Source organism: Piliocolobus tephrosceles, chromosome X (assembly GCF_002776525.5).
Source record: "Piliocolobus tephrosceles isolate RC106 chromosome X, ASM277652v3, whole genome shotgun sequence".
NCBI classification, from domain to species: Eukaryota; Metazoa; Chordata; class Mammalia; order Primates; family Cercopithecidae; genus Piliocolobus; species Piliocolobus tephrosceles.
The window spans coordinates 55818632-55834535 of NC_045455.1; positions in this window are offsets into that span (position 1 = coordinate 55818632).

Below are 15904 nucleotides of genomic sequence, written 5' to 3' on the forward strand. Positions count from 1 at the left end.
GTGGGCTGCACCCACTGTCCAACCAGTCCCAGTGAGATGAACCAGGTATCTCAGTTGGAAATGCAGAAATCACCTGTCTTCTGCATTGATCATGCTGGAAGCTGCAGACTGGAGCTGTTCCTATTTGGCCATCTTGGAACGGCACTCCAGAAATGAATTGTTTCAGTATAATTGGGGAAATATTCTTTAAGTTATAAATGTTCCATGAGCTGATTCTTTAAATTACTATCAAATCTAGTTCAAAGTTCTAAGAATGTTCAAATAATGTATGCAATATTGGTTTAGAAGTAATATGGTTAGCAAGAGTATATATACATACATTTATATTTGCATATATGTTTGTATATATATGTGTAGGTGTATATATGTATACACACACAAACACACACATACATTATGAGTAAGGACAGAGAAATGAAATGCAAATATCAACTGTGGAGCTTGTTTTCCCCACTTATTTGATTTAGAAATAAATATAATATTTAGTATATGTCAGGAGATGACAATTACTTTCCCCAGTGTTACACTATACTATTATGTAGGTTGTAAGCTATTTATTTGAGATTGACATTTCTGTTAGATTTCTTGATACTAGAGTTATACTTTCTGCTAGAAATGCATGTATAAATCAGTGTTTGCATTTATTTGATGTTCTACAAAATAAAATAAATTGATGAAGTATCTTGATAGGCAAAGAGTGTCAGGGGAAAAATTTTAGGATAGCAGGATGATTCATTACTGAGCTAGGATCCTAACATCTGTTCTTGGAGAAAAATCAAACAAGTATTATTGCCTTAAATATACAAAGATAAAATGTAAGATCAAAATGGTGAGATCATAATTTTCTAGAAATAGGATATGAATGCATCCCTTCTAATTCCAAATATTTCTTCCATTAACCCGGACTGACTTACAACTGAAAATCTTTTTCCCATTCCTATCTTCATTTATCTCTTCTTCATTTTTGTGGTTTTCTAATACTCCTGTCAATTTTCAGTTCTTTTACTCTGTTTCTCCCTCATCTGTTTCTCTAAACATTTTTGTGCAAATGGCTCTGATATTTTACCTTGTATGCTAATTAGAACTTTAGCGTGCATTTTAATATAAGCATAGATGATATCTCTGAGTCAGGAGCTTTTGAAATTATGTATCTCCTTTGGCTATACAACTGAATTGTGGTCAACTGTCTGAATTCATATATAATTTCTTGAGCTATGATTATTTAACACAACTCTCCTTTGAATACATAGAATTTTGAAGATTGCCATTATTGAGTAAAAACTGAAGATATTTAGACTTCTTTAACACCAGTTATCACACTACTTCTATCTGTCAAATAATTCTTTGAATTTCCTTCAATTTTTTTTTTAATTTAGTTTCTCTGATGTAAACTCTTTAGAAGCATCTATTTTTTAAAACCAATATAATCTTAGCACAGTAGTGGGAAATTAGCATTTACTGATTAATCTAATCACCTAGAAAATTGAGATGAACTTCTCACGTGCAGATTTTTTTTGTTCAACTTGAGCAATCTATCCAACACACCACTTTCCACCCTCATTGATTCCTTACTTGATTCTAATTAAAACTGAACAAAATATATAAAATTGGGTTTATTCAACCCTTCTCTGTTCTCATAACTGTAGTGTTCAAATTAGAAGAAACTCAAACCATGAAAGAAGCTTTACTCAAAATTAAAATTTGTGTTTTCATCTCTCACTTGCATGATATATTCCCATTTGCCCTGCAATAGCAACCCAGGTCAATTTAACACGTGGATAATTGTTTATTTTGATTGCTACTTTTCTAAAAAGAAATTATGTTAGGAAAAGTGAAGATATATGATATTGCCCTGCACTTTATGTGATGAGCTGCTGAAAAAGATTCATACAATTATGGAGAATGTTAAAATTCAAAAGCTTCTGGTATCCCTATCATACTATATCTTGTTCTATCTCAGTAAATGACCCCTTACTTTACCTCAGAGAGAAAACTGAGGACATCAAATTTCCACTCCTCCCTCAAACAGCTCACTTACGTTTATAATATCATTTCCTCCTTCATAGCAGTGTAAACCAGAGTTTTCTCTTTTGTTTAAAACTGTCACCCATTTGATTTCTGTAGATCTGATTTACTTTCTTCTCAGAGACTTGTTTTTGAGTTATACCCTTCCTTTCACAATTTCACATTTCCTATCTCAAGTATTTCCCTTCAATATATAAATGATATAATTTCTCTCTCATTTTAAAACAAAGCAAAAAATTCAGAATACATGCATTGTTTTCATTGAATGTGGCAGAAAGAACTGGTTATCTCAAAATATCTCCCCCTTTTTTTTTACCTGAACTTGTGAGAGTTTTGTCCATCTGTTTTCCCATGTAATGTTCTGTCTTAGTACTTTACCCATGATCAGAGTTTTTTTTTTTTTTTTTTTTTTCCTTCCACACATAGCCTATTGGTTCCCACACATATACATCAGGCAAAACATTTCTCATGACCATTCTTAGTTATCTATTTGCTTATTAGCATCCTCTATCTGGATATCCTACATATGTATCCAAATCACCATGTATGCGTTAGAATCCATTATCGTTTCAAAACCAGGTCTTGAACTTGTTGTTGCTGACAATGATGTTTGCCAAATTATCTAAATTATTCTAGACTGTGTATTCACTTTGTCTCCCAAAGTAGTTCACTAAGATTTACATTTATACCTCTTATATATCTCTCCAATTCATGTTTTCATTTTTATTCTTTTATGGCATGAAGCATCTGGAGAATATACGAAATAATACAGAATTAGTTCTGTTTCTCACTATTTTTCCTCCACAAAGCAAATATTTCACACTCCTTATCCTTCCATGAAGTTGCTGTATTGGTTTTATCCCTAATAATCAAAACAAAACAAAAAAAATCTACTGAATGCAAATAGGACCCTGCATAGCTAACCTCTGCCTACTTATATGTATTCTATACCATGCACATTCATATAATATTCTCTCTAAGATCTGGAATGAAACTTCCATTGCTGATACACAGCTGATTTCACAACTCTGTGATTTTACAGATTCTCTTCCATCTGCTTGACATCCTTTTCCCCTGTCTATACTGTTACAGTTTGACTTACCCACCAAGACGCTTTCTCTCTGGGTAGCTTTTCCTGGTCTATACAAATATTAATAAACAACAACAAGAAAAACAGCCACCAAAAATACTTGATCTATTCAACTCTAAAGTAATATGTACATCTGTTATTAAAGGTGCTTTTGATATCAAAAAAATTTGTTTTTTGAGATACTCTCACTCTATCCCCAAGGCTGGATTGCAGTGGTGCAACCATGGCTCACTGTAACATCTGCCTCCCAGTTCAAGCGATTCTCCTGCCTCAGCCTCCTGAGTAGCTGGGACTACAGGCACATGCCACCACACCAGGCTAAATTTTTGTATTTTTAGTAGAGACGGGGTTTTTGCCATGTTGGCCAGCCTAGTCTTGAACTCCTGACCTCAGGTGATCCGCTCACCTCGAACTCCCAAAGTGCTGGGATTACAGGCATGAACCACAGTGCCCGGCCTCAATATCAAAATTACTTTCCTCTTAGTCTACCTTCCTTTTTAGAACAAATGTGCTATATGGAGAAAAAAAATTTTGGTAATATTAATATTCCCAATGATTAGGATGATAATGTTTTAATTATTTACATAATCTCAAAAATAAGCATTTGTTTTCCCACTGATTGGTCTACTGGTCTGTTGGGCTCAGGTAGGTTCAACAAGACTTGGCTCCAGGTCACAGCTTGGGATATGATTTTCTCCTCCTTTTTTTTTTTTTTTTTTTTTTTTTTTTTTGTACCCTGTGCTTCATGATGAACTTACTTGCTATGAAAAGCAATAGTGATAAATATCAATTTGTCTAAACTTCATATGTGCTATTCAATACATTTGTTGAGTCTAAATTTCAAGTTAAAACAAAGAAAAGTAACTCTATTTATACAAGTAAATTTTATTGAACATATAATAAATTAGGGCATTTTTTCAATATTTCTTCTTTATCTATATAAAAAATTAAAATACATCTAGCTACTTCTCTCCAGATTTTTTAGAAAGTTGAAGTTACAAAAGAAATATGGATGAATAAATATTCCACATATTCTTAAATTCTAAATAATTAGTCCACAATTAGTGGCAAGAGTATAGAAATAAAGTATTTCTATAAAAACATAAAATGCCCTTAACAATGAGTTACATAGAAACTGTTAATGGATAGGCATGTGATTGCTTTAATGATGCAAACAACATGTATAATAAATTACCAGTGCTCTCTTCTGATAATGCTTAAACCTTATGACGGTTTTTAGAAAATATAATCCAATGATGTTTGATTGTCTAACTGTAATATAAAGATGTAAATTATTGCTATCTATGTAGTAAACATTTGTTCTCTCAATGCAGCAAGATTCTTATTATAGTTGATAATAATACAGTGTGTTCACATTTCTTCACTGAGTTATTTGCAAATACTTTACATTTTGTGATACTTTAAGCAGGGTTTATTAAGTTATTATACAAATTTTTGTTATACATATATGAAGTCTTTGATAAAAAATAATTGAAGGGATTATATTTCAGGCAGTATGTTTGGCCAGATACCCCAAAAACCTCTTCCTGTTGAAAATAACTAAATGTGCTGTTAGTAAAGTTTTAAAAATGTTATTTGTATGCATCATTGATCTGCCAAGAAAAGAAAGAAATCTTCAGGTGCCAAAAACTCCATGAAACCAAAAACTTCAGGCAAAAGCTAATAATTAAAACTTGCTTATTTCTTGAATGTACTAAGGTATGTCTTGACTTACAGTTCTTGTAACTTGCATGATGTGGTGGAAAGGAGATGAAACCCACTGGATGTATTGAATAAGAGATATTTCACAGATTCCTGTTACTTGAAAGGGTGCATCCTTAGTGACAAGAGTAAACTAAAAATAAAATATCCTGACACTGAGAGAGACAGAATAAAAGATTACCTTTTTAAATATTGTCACCTGCTGATGGAAAAAGCCTTCTACCTTGTTTATTTGTAATTTCCACATAGATTTACGTCTTAAATAAATCCCATCTATATGGTCAATAAAACCTAATTCATAATTTACTGCAGGACAGTTAGGCAGGCAGGTAGGTTCCCTGGTTTCTGACTGAAGCAATTGCAAATGTTTTATGATACATCCCAACTACAAAACTCAATAAATTCTCACAGATTAAACATCAAGAAATATGAGTTCATACTGACAAATAAGAAAATACACATGAAAACAGAGCCAAATCAATTGAGGGCAAAAGTCTTCATGTGATAGTTAATTTTCACTTTTTTCTAACTTTTATTTTAGATTCAAGGGGTACATAAGCAGTTTCCTTACATGGGTAAATTGTGTGTCGTGGGGGTTTGGTGTATAGCTAATTTTGTCACCCAGGTAACCAGCAGAATACCCAACAGACAGGTTTTCAATCCTTACTCTCTTCCCATCCTCCACATTTGAATAGGTCCCAGTGTCTATCCTAAACAATTAACACAAGAATAAAAACCAAATGCCATCACAAATGGAAATCACATGTTGACGGTGTGAGAACTACTTTACTGGTTCTGCTGTAACATTGAGAGAAATACTTCTCTCTATTTCAGGTACTAATATTGGGCTCTCATTTCTTCAGCAGGTAAGCCTGTACCCTATAGCCTAACTAATCCATACGAAGTTGACAAAAGGAGAACATAATCAAGCCTTGTTTTCAGGTGTTTATGTAAGATTTGTTGGCACAACCAGAAGCAGCATTGCAACTTCATTTAATGGCGGTCTAGAAAACGGGAGATGGAAAATCCTTTTAGTGGGAAACCATCTAGTAGTACATGAATATGTAAACTCTGCTTGGAAGGAGAGATACCTTAGGTGAAACTCTCAACCAATTAACAGCCATTAGCCATGACTAACTTCCATCTCCAGCTCCAATGCATTTGCTCTAATTTTTATCCTTTTCCACAAGTGGATAATGGGGAAAAGCACAGAAGTACAAAAGGAATATATATTCAAAAATGTAAGGGCAAGAAGATGGAGGATATCTACTGTTTTCTGTGACATTCCATATGCAAGAACTAAGTCACATAGCTCTTACATGACTGTAAATAATGAGAAATGCTACCTTCACATAGACAATCATGTTCCCAGAAACAATGGCATTACCATGGGTAGAAGAACAGATAATGGAGGACTACTCACAATTAGCCATAATATAGTTGAAGTTGCTTATATATTATAACCCAGCAATTCCACTCCAAAGTACGTCTTCTTGTACATATGATCCAGGATACATCGTCATTATTATAGTCATCAATGTTTATATAGTATTTAACATTAAACATTTTATATACTACTCATTTAATCCCATAAATATATGTAATTGTCATTAATAATTAAAATTTAAAACCACTATAAAGAAAAAAGTCTACAACAACCCTATGAATTTCTAGTTTTCTCAAATAGATGAAGCGATAAGGAATAAGGAGTTAGCATAGCAAATAAGGATAGTTATGGAGTGTACAACCCTGTATAAGACATATCACATAGGGGAATAGTCATAGCAGCAGTGGTTGTAATAGCAGAACCAAAACACACCAAAACAAAGTGAAAAACAATTTAAATGACCATCACAATCGAATGGATAAATAACTTGTGATATATTAATATGGTGAAATTTTTTATCACAATGAAAATCAGATTGTTGTCTGATGAATGATGCCTCTGGTCAGGGAAATGGAATAAACTATATGCAACAACATAAATAACACTTAAAAGAATACTATTAAATGAAGAAAAGGCAATTATAGGGTGTGCAAGTAGTATGATTTCTTTAATGCAAAGTTTAAAGTCAATCTAAACACAATATTTTGGGAAATTAAAGATTTGGATTAAAATCGTAAAGTTGAGATATTTAATGAATGAAAAGCTCAGTATAGGTTCATAGTGATGAGTAGGGGGAAATAATGGGAAATATTTACAGGACACTTCAGGACTAAAAGTTGTACTTTGTTTCTTCAGTGGTGTCTATTCTCTCTGCCTTATATATTTTATCTAAGGTTTTGGTGTACCAGTACAATATTTAATACAAACAAATCTAAGATAATGCTAATAAATCAAATGTATTAAAAAATTTTTAAAGTCTATAGAATTAAAAATAACAACATGGAGAGTCTTTGCATAAGTGTACAAAACAGAATCTTTTATCCTGTTTGAAAAGTAAATAATTTGTAGATTTCATAATGGAAGAACTTTAGAAATTAAACAAATCATGACATTTGTGGCACTGAATTGCCTGTAAGAATAAAGAATGAGAATCAGTGATGACAGAAAATGTAAACAACAGATGAAAAATAAGAGATAAATATAAAATAATTTAAATGCATAATTGAATGTCAAACAACTGCATTATTTACTAAATTCATTAAAGTGAATTGTTTACCCATGCACAAATTATAATAAAGTGTTAGAAAAAACATGTCATATTATATCTTTTATGCTAACAAGTATAGTTGACATTTGAGATACTCTGAAGAAAGAATTGCATCCTGGTTACTATAAATAAAGTGCAAAGTTTTATACCAATAGAGAAGTTTCAAAGAAAGTAATTTACTTTCTTTATGATTTTTTGTTGGAGAACATACAATTGTAGCACTTCAATGTAACTAAAAGAAAAAAAAATGTTTTATTTGGTCTGAGTCTGTCTCCATTTGTAAGAATACACCTTTTGTCTGGACGTATTTGCTGAAATTGGAGACCCTTATGCGCAGGTGCCTTGGGATATATGATTGCCAACAGCAGGAAATCTGAAAAATTGAGAAGCATAAATCATTGTCAGTTAGAAAACTGTCTAATATTGTTAGTAAAGAGAAAGCACAAAGGAATGAATTAGCATAAGGAACCTCAAGGCATTTATCTAAATGACGCAAACATTAGTTCTTTTAGAGAAAAACTTCAACACCCTGGAAATAAATAAAGCCATATACCACTAGAGGACTTAGATTAATGAAGTGAGGTACTAAGGATATCTTCTGTCTCTTCCTCTTGCCAGAGGCATGGTCCTGCCAAGAGGTCCTGAGTCTATGACATTTCAAGGCCTTTAAAAGTCATGTTTATGCTATCTTATAATTCTATTCAAAGAATTAGAGAAAGCTAATTATTAGAATACAGAGAGCTTTGATTTACTGTGCAATAACTAAATGCCAGATATTTAAGAGTGTCTAAAATCCTCTCAACAGTCTTGCAAAGTAGGTACAATCATCACCACTCTGAGTAGCAAAACTGAAGATTAACAAAGTTAAGCATTTCTTCCAAAATCATACATCTAATAAGTGCGGAATGTGGACCTAGACTACAAAGCTCACATGTTTTCAACTACACCAGCCTGCTTCGTAAAGTTGCACTAAGCTGCAAAAATAACTCTACATTTTTGTAACATTATGGGATGCACATGGCACTTAAGTACTAAAGAAAACTCTTCAGCAGAGGGTATAAAACTGCATCTAATAATGAATGTGTTGTTCAATCACATGTAATATTTGTATAACAGAATTATGAGAAATGTGTCAAAGATGATGTCCACCTGTACCTGGATCACGGTGATAGTATTAGGAGTATGTGCATAAGTCCAAACTCATCAAATTGTATACACTAAACATGTGCTTTTTTGTGTATATCAATTATAATTCAATAAAGCTCTTAAAAATAATTAGGTAAAACAAAACATTGGTTTGGAAACTTTTGCATGTTCATTTATGATCTAAATTTTAATTAAGTAATTGAGAAAACATTAAGGAATTAAGAATAGGAAAGATAGTAACTACAAAGAAAATTTGAAATGTGTGAAATTTCAAGCTACATGTTCTAATGTCAACGTCTTATTGGCCAAGGCTTTAAAAACAAACATATTGTACCTTGCACAATGTGTCTTCCAAACAAGGCTGTGAATGATCAAAGAAGTGTGAAAGGGAGACATTTTTAGAAGTAGAAATAAAATTGTGTCCAGATTAAGTCTAGGATTATCATAGACTTTCATTTATTTTTGAGCTAAAAAAAAAAAAAAAAAAAAAAAAAAACAAAACAAAACAAAAAACGGAAAACCAGAAAAATCCTGTCTTCTGTATCTATATGCACAATTAAATAGGTAAGTAGCTATTATAGAGCTATTTGGCATAGTATATTGCAGTAAACATTCCCATGAAAAATAAGCACTTTCACATTAAGCATTAAGATAAAGTCATTTCCCAGTGTCCTGAATAATGTAATTTTCCCAAGACATTTTTTTTTTTTTTCACTCTGAGAGAACTGGCTCTCTGATCAAACCAAACCAAGACATTTTTAGGTATTTAAGAATTTACCCAGTGTTGTCTCATTGCTATAGACATAATCAGTCTGTCCTGTATAATAGAAGTTGCTATAGAAGTCAACAATTAAAAATCTGCATTAAATATATATATACACACACACACACACACACATACATATATATATATATAAAATAGAGGCCAAGCATGGTGGCTCATGCCTGTAATCCCAGCACTTTGGGAGGCCGATGTGGGCAGATCACTTGAGGCAGGAGTTCGAGATCAGCCTGAGCAACATGGTGAAACCCTGTCTCTACTAAAAATACAAAAATTATCAGGATGTGGTGGTGCATGCCTATAATCCCAGCTACTTGGGTGGCTGAAGCATGAGAATCGCTGGAACCCAGGAGGTGGTTGCAGTGAGCTGAGCTCGCACCACAGCACTCCAACCTGGGTGACAGAGTGAGACTCTGTCTCTCATTCTCTCTGTCTCTCTCTCTCTATATATATATATATGTATACACACACATATGTATGAGATATATATGATATATACACACACATATACATATATACATATGTGTGTGTATATATACATGTGTGTATATATATATATATATACGTGTGTGTATATATATACTTGTGTGTGTGTATATATATACACACACACATATATATGAGAGGAAACTACAGAGAGCTCCCATATAATCTGGCCCCCTCCTTTACTCTATGATAGGCACTTAATGAATATAAAAATTGTAATTATTTAAAATATGCATGTATTTTAACTCCAATGATTCCAGACTGAACAAGATTTTTATTCCAAAAATTATGAAAACATTTATGACTCTATGCTACTGAGACAATCATTATTCATTCCATTTACTTGTCTTATCTACAAGTCTAACTTGCTCATTAAATGGTATTTTTTACAATGTATATGGTGAGCTGACTGTAAGCATAAGCTTTGCAATTAGGCAGAACCTAGCTAAACCTTTAGTTTCACCAAATACCTAGTCTATCAGGTACCAAACTACAAGAAGTTAGATTTTTAAAAATTATAAAACAAATCTACAATTGGTGACATGAAGAAAGTCCAATAGTAACACACATTTTTCTACCTAAATCCTCAATCAGCAGATAAATAAAAGTTATAATATGAAGACAAAAATATCTCCCTTATTATTGATAATCTATTCATGATTGTGACTTATGTCTATGAGCAAAAAATGAAGTTCCTTACATGAACCTCCTGCAGTAGACAGAGTCATTCACCAAGCATGCCTGACCTTATAAAGCATATGGCAATGAACACAGTAGATCATGTACTCTGTGCTAGGACCTCATTCCTGAGAAAGCAGAACCATTCAACCCAAGCATTTCCAACTTTACCAAACAAGGAAGTCACTCCATCCTCCCTGGTGACAAGAGAGTAAGAGGCAAGAGAAAGCAGAATGACAGAAATAGATGTCATTCCACAAATCAGAAAATGTCAGAAGTAGAAAAGAAGTGGCTCTGATCCCAACATTTTTTAAAAGTGGAGTTTTCAATTCGAAAATAAATAAAATGCACTTAGAACATGAAAATTTTTCAACAAATATTAAGCATTATTAATTGGTATACGATCAGTGTCTTGTATTCTATATTTCTTCTTGCAATAAAACATTTCTTTGACAATGCCTAAAATAGCTAATGCTATAAAATAACTGCTTGTTAAATGTGTGGAATATAATAAGATTATGCATGTTTTCTCTATTTCAAATTCTGGGGCATATTTTTCTCATCAGCATCTCTAGACCCCCTGGTCCCCAGTAAAGGAAAAGTCTATTAACACATACAGTGTGAGATTTATACAGCAAAGTTTAAAATGCTTGTGAGAAATGATGAAACAGATGCTATTATATCCATCACACACACACACTGTTTGTGAGAGTTGTAATTAGTTCTAGAATGCAATTTTACAAAACATATAAAGAGCTTTAAAAATAATTTCAAGTATTTTGATCTGACAATTGTACCTATGAGAACATATCTGAAGAACGAACAAAATATAAAAAACTCATTATAAACCATAATTTTAATCTCAGAAACATTTAGAACAGTAAAAAAATGAAGAACAACTTAATTGTTTTTCAATATGAGAAAGGATTTTTTATGTAGCACTAAAAATCACTCTAATGAACTTTTTATCAGTAGAAGAAACATTTATAAAGTGAAAAACAAGTTAATTGAATTATATATTCAATTATTCAAGAAAGTATATTCTATACTTACTAAGTACCAGATACTTGTCTACTTCCTGGAAATATTATGAGCATAAAGTAGACAAAGTTGCTAACCTCACAACATGAGGTGGGGGCAAAGACCAATAACAAACAAAATAAAAATTAGATAATTCCATATTGTGATAGCAGAAAGATAAACTCTGAGAGATTTCCATTTCCAGAAAGATGACTATTAAATGTCCCTAATAGCATCTATAAATTAAATAATCCCAATGGATTAGATGTTTAATCTTGCAGTTGAGATGTCATGAAAAGAAAGAGTCTGTGGATCCTGAAGCAAAGGGAAAGCATAGACAGGAAGGTAAGTGAAGGCAAAGTCGAATTTTGTTTTCAAATGTCTCTCAACCCTGGAGCTCTTGGGCTTCCTCCTTTTGACCACAAGGGATGGAAGGTTTCTGAGTTAATGTCTGAGACCTCACCAAGGAGGGGAATTTTCAACAGCAAACTAATATTCAATGCAGATAATTAAAAGATCTATATAGCCTCTGAGATACAAAATTTTCCAAATAGAAATATATAGATGAAAATATATATGACAAAGGAGCAAAGACAACATAGTGGAGCAAATGTAGTCTTCTCAATAAATGATACTACAACAACTGGACACCCACATGCCAAAAAAAATGAAATTACACACAGACTTTACATTTTGCACAAAAATTAACTCAAAATGAATCATAGGCCTAAAGGTAAAGTGCAAATTATAAAAGACTTACAAGATAACAAGGGGGAAAATCTACATGTCCTTAACTTTGTGATGACTCTTTAGATACAACATCAAGGGCATGATCCATGAATAAAAAGAATTGATAAGTAGGTGAGTGTGTAAGCAATGATACATCTAGACAATGGAATCTTATTCAGAGCTAAAAAGAAATGGGCTATCAAGTCATGAAAAGTCATGGAGGAACCTAGTGTCTAATAACAAATGAAAAAATATGTAGCCAACCTGAAAAGGCTAGACACCATATTATTCCAACTACAGTGTATATGACATTCTGGAAAAGGAAAAATATGGAGATAGTGAAAAGATCAGTGGTTACCAATGGTTGAGGAGACAGAAGATGAATATGTGGAACCTAGGATCTTTATGGCAGTGAAAGTATTCTGTGTGATACTATAATGGTGAATACATTTACAAAACCAATAAAGTGTGCAACACCAAGAATGAACTCCAATGCAAACTATGGACTTTTGATGATAATGATGTGTCAATGTAGATTAATCGATTATCACAAATGTGCTGTTCTGATGCAGTAAGTCAAAAAGGAGGGAGGCTGTGTATGTGGGAGGGGGCAGAGTATATAGGAGCTCTCTAGTCGATTCTCAATTTTTTTTCTGTGAATCTAAGACTGCTCTAAAAAGTGAAGTCTGTTTTTAAAAACTAAAATACCTAATTTAATTTCGTATGGCATTCCTACTGCTTTATAATCTCAAATACTAATAAAAAGTACATGTATAATATGACCTAATTATGTTTTATTTATAATTATTTTGACTTATCTTGACATCCAAGGAGTATAAGTAAATTCAGACTCAGTCTCAAATTTAATTTTCAAATTGTATAATATTTAATGCCAATTTTTAATGACATTTAATACCAATTACTGCTTAGTCATTCAAATTAGGAAAAAAATATCTTCCGTTTTAAGAAGTTTTAACCTTTTTACCATTTCCTTGTTCTACTTTCTACCATTTATTTCTTCTACCTTCTCCTTAAACGATGAAGTGATTCATGAGAGCTTTACTGTAAGGTTTCAATTTTAATATAACACTAAAACCACTAAGATAAATACATGCGGTATGATTTATGTCTATTCTTGATATTTTAAGAGCTAATGGTTCTCCCTCTCTATTAAAGCATCGCAAAAAGTATTTATATATATATACCAGTGGCAGCAACATCATACACCTCATCTAAGCATCTAAGACTGTGTTCAGGGTAAGATTGGTCAGTTAAATTTGAATTTCATTTTGAATTTCATATTAACAACAAGCACTACCTTTTTTGTACATATCTGTGTCTCTATGCAGCTAGAGATATAGATAAAAATGTATATATGTGTGTATATATATAGAGAGAGAAACATAGATATGTACAAAAAGGTAGTGTTTGTTGTTGTTTATATGAAATTCAAATTTAACTGAACAGCCCTGAATGAAACTGAATGTTTTCATTCTTCTTCAAGTAAGTGCAAATACAAATAAATTCCTTGCAGAAGAGAATCTCTAGGCAGCTAGTAGATACATATTCCTGTATGAGGATCCCAGTCTTCACTATGTGTCCCATATGTGGCTACCTAAACAAATATAATAAAACTTTTAATCACTTGACCCCAAAACTTTCATTTGGCACAAAGATATATTTTATTTAACAAACTTACAAAATTTAATTAATACTCTAATAAACTGCATAAAAGCAATAGTAAATTGTAAAATAGTCTAAGGTTGATGTCATTGCTAGTTTAATGTTTAATTACTAATTTTTGTTGTTGAATAAAGAATAAATTTGGCCAGTTAATCATTCAATATCCATTGTGAAGATATAATGTATACTAATATTTTAATGTTAATATTATTGAATGTTTTCAAAATTAGTACTAAAAACTTACTTTATAGGGCCTGGTGTCTTAAACTTCATGAATTCTTCATCTTGAGTTATATCAAACATCCATGTATATATTCCACTGGCTTAGATAGTACTTTAACTTAACTCTGTAACAAATGATAATTACACAAGGTTTGAAAGAGCTGTAAAACTCATTGTGAAAACAGAACATGCAACAGGCTTTGCATCATGTTTCTCTTTCACTCATTAAAAGTTGTTCATTTAATCCCTTATATTTGTTTTCCATGAGATTACACCTTCTTTGTAATAGTACAAGTTGGAGGCAAGGGGTACCGAGGGGGAGAATCTAGATAATGAGAAAGGGTGTATTTCTGAAAGTAAAATATAACTGTTTATTCTTTCCTTTCCCCACACCTCATCTCATCTTAGTATTAGATTTATATTTGTATGACTTATACAATAAAGCTCCTTTTTTTCTATTTTAAAATTCCCTACATCTTATATTTGTTTTCACTTTGCTGCCCAAGTCCTCTAGATGATTAGAATTTTCTCCTACAAATTTTTCATCTTTACTGTAAGGCCCTTGAACAGTGTGAGCCTTGTTGATTTATTCAGCTATAACCTTAAAACTTTGGCATCCAACTTTACATGTGAATGCTGCTGCTTTTCCTAACAAGGCCCTGGGAGGATGACCTTATTTAGTGTATGTTTTGTTAGATTCATCCCTTGAGCTTTTCTTCCAAATAAGGATAGAAAAAGAAGGAAAACAAATGGAATGTCCCAACAGGGCTCATAAGTATGGTTCAACACTTTCAATTTTCTTCCTAATGAAGAAATGTTAAGCTTAGTGAGTAGGCTGCCTCTACCATAACTTTACCCACACATAAAATGACTGTCTTAGTATTAGACTAAATCTCCTTACTAAAGTTGGTGTTACTCTCAGATTAGCATTCTATGCTTTTGTTATTACCTGAATAACTTTACATAATTTTAAATATAACAAAAATCTGTATAAAACCGGCAACCACTTTGAGGTCATATTTTGCAACATTTGGGGTCATCCTTCACAAATATGCCTCATAATACTTTGTCCATTAGTATTATTTTACTAGTTTAAATGTTCACTCTGAGTTTTTGGTTTTCTCAAGGCCCGTTATGCTTTTATACTGTTAAGTTAATATTCTAAAAATGAAAATTTGAAAAAATGATTAATGGTGGCATGAAAAAAATAGCTTCTCAGGAGTATATGTTGACTTGTTTGGACTGTTGAAAAAAAGTATTATCAGAATATTAAATATAATTATTCAAGTAGGGTATTACATTCTGCATCACTTTGATTAATCAGTCCCCATTTATCTTTATCTGTGGTAGATAAAAATGTATGCATTTCTTAAATTTACAATTTCTATCTCTTCTTCCAAGTATCATTGTATACTGACTTTTTGTTGACTACGAGATGATATTATTTCATCAGAAGTAGTAGTTGTTACTGTAACTAGCTAAATGCTTTCAATAACACTTGCCATTTTTATATCTCCTTAACAATGTCCAACAAAATTAAAATGTGGTCATTATTGTGTCGTCTAAAAACCTTTGAGATAGTAATCATATATTAAGATCAAATTGCTTTTACATTTTATTCTTTTATTTCACATATATTTCAATTCACTTTTGTTTAAATGAAAACTG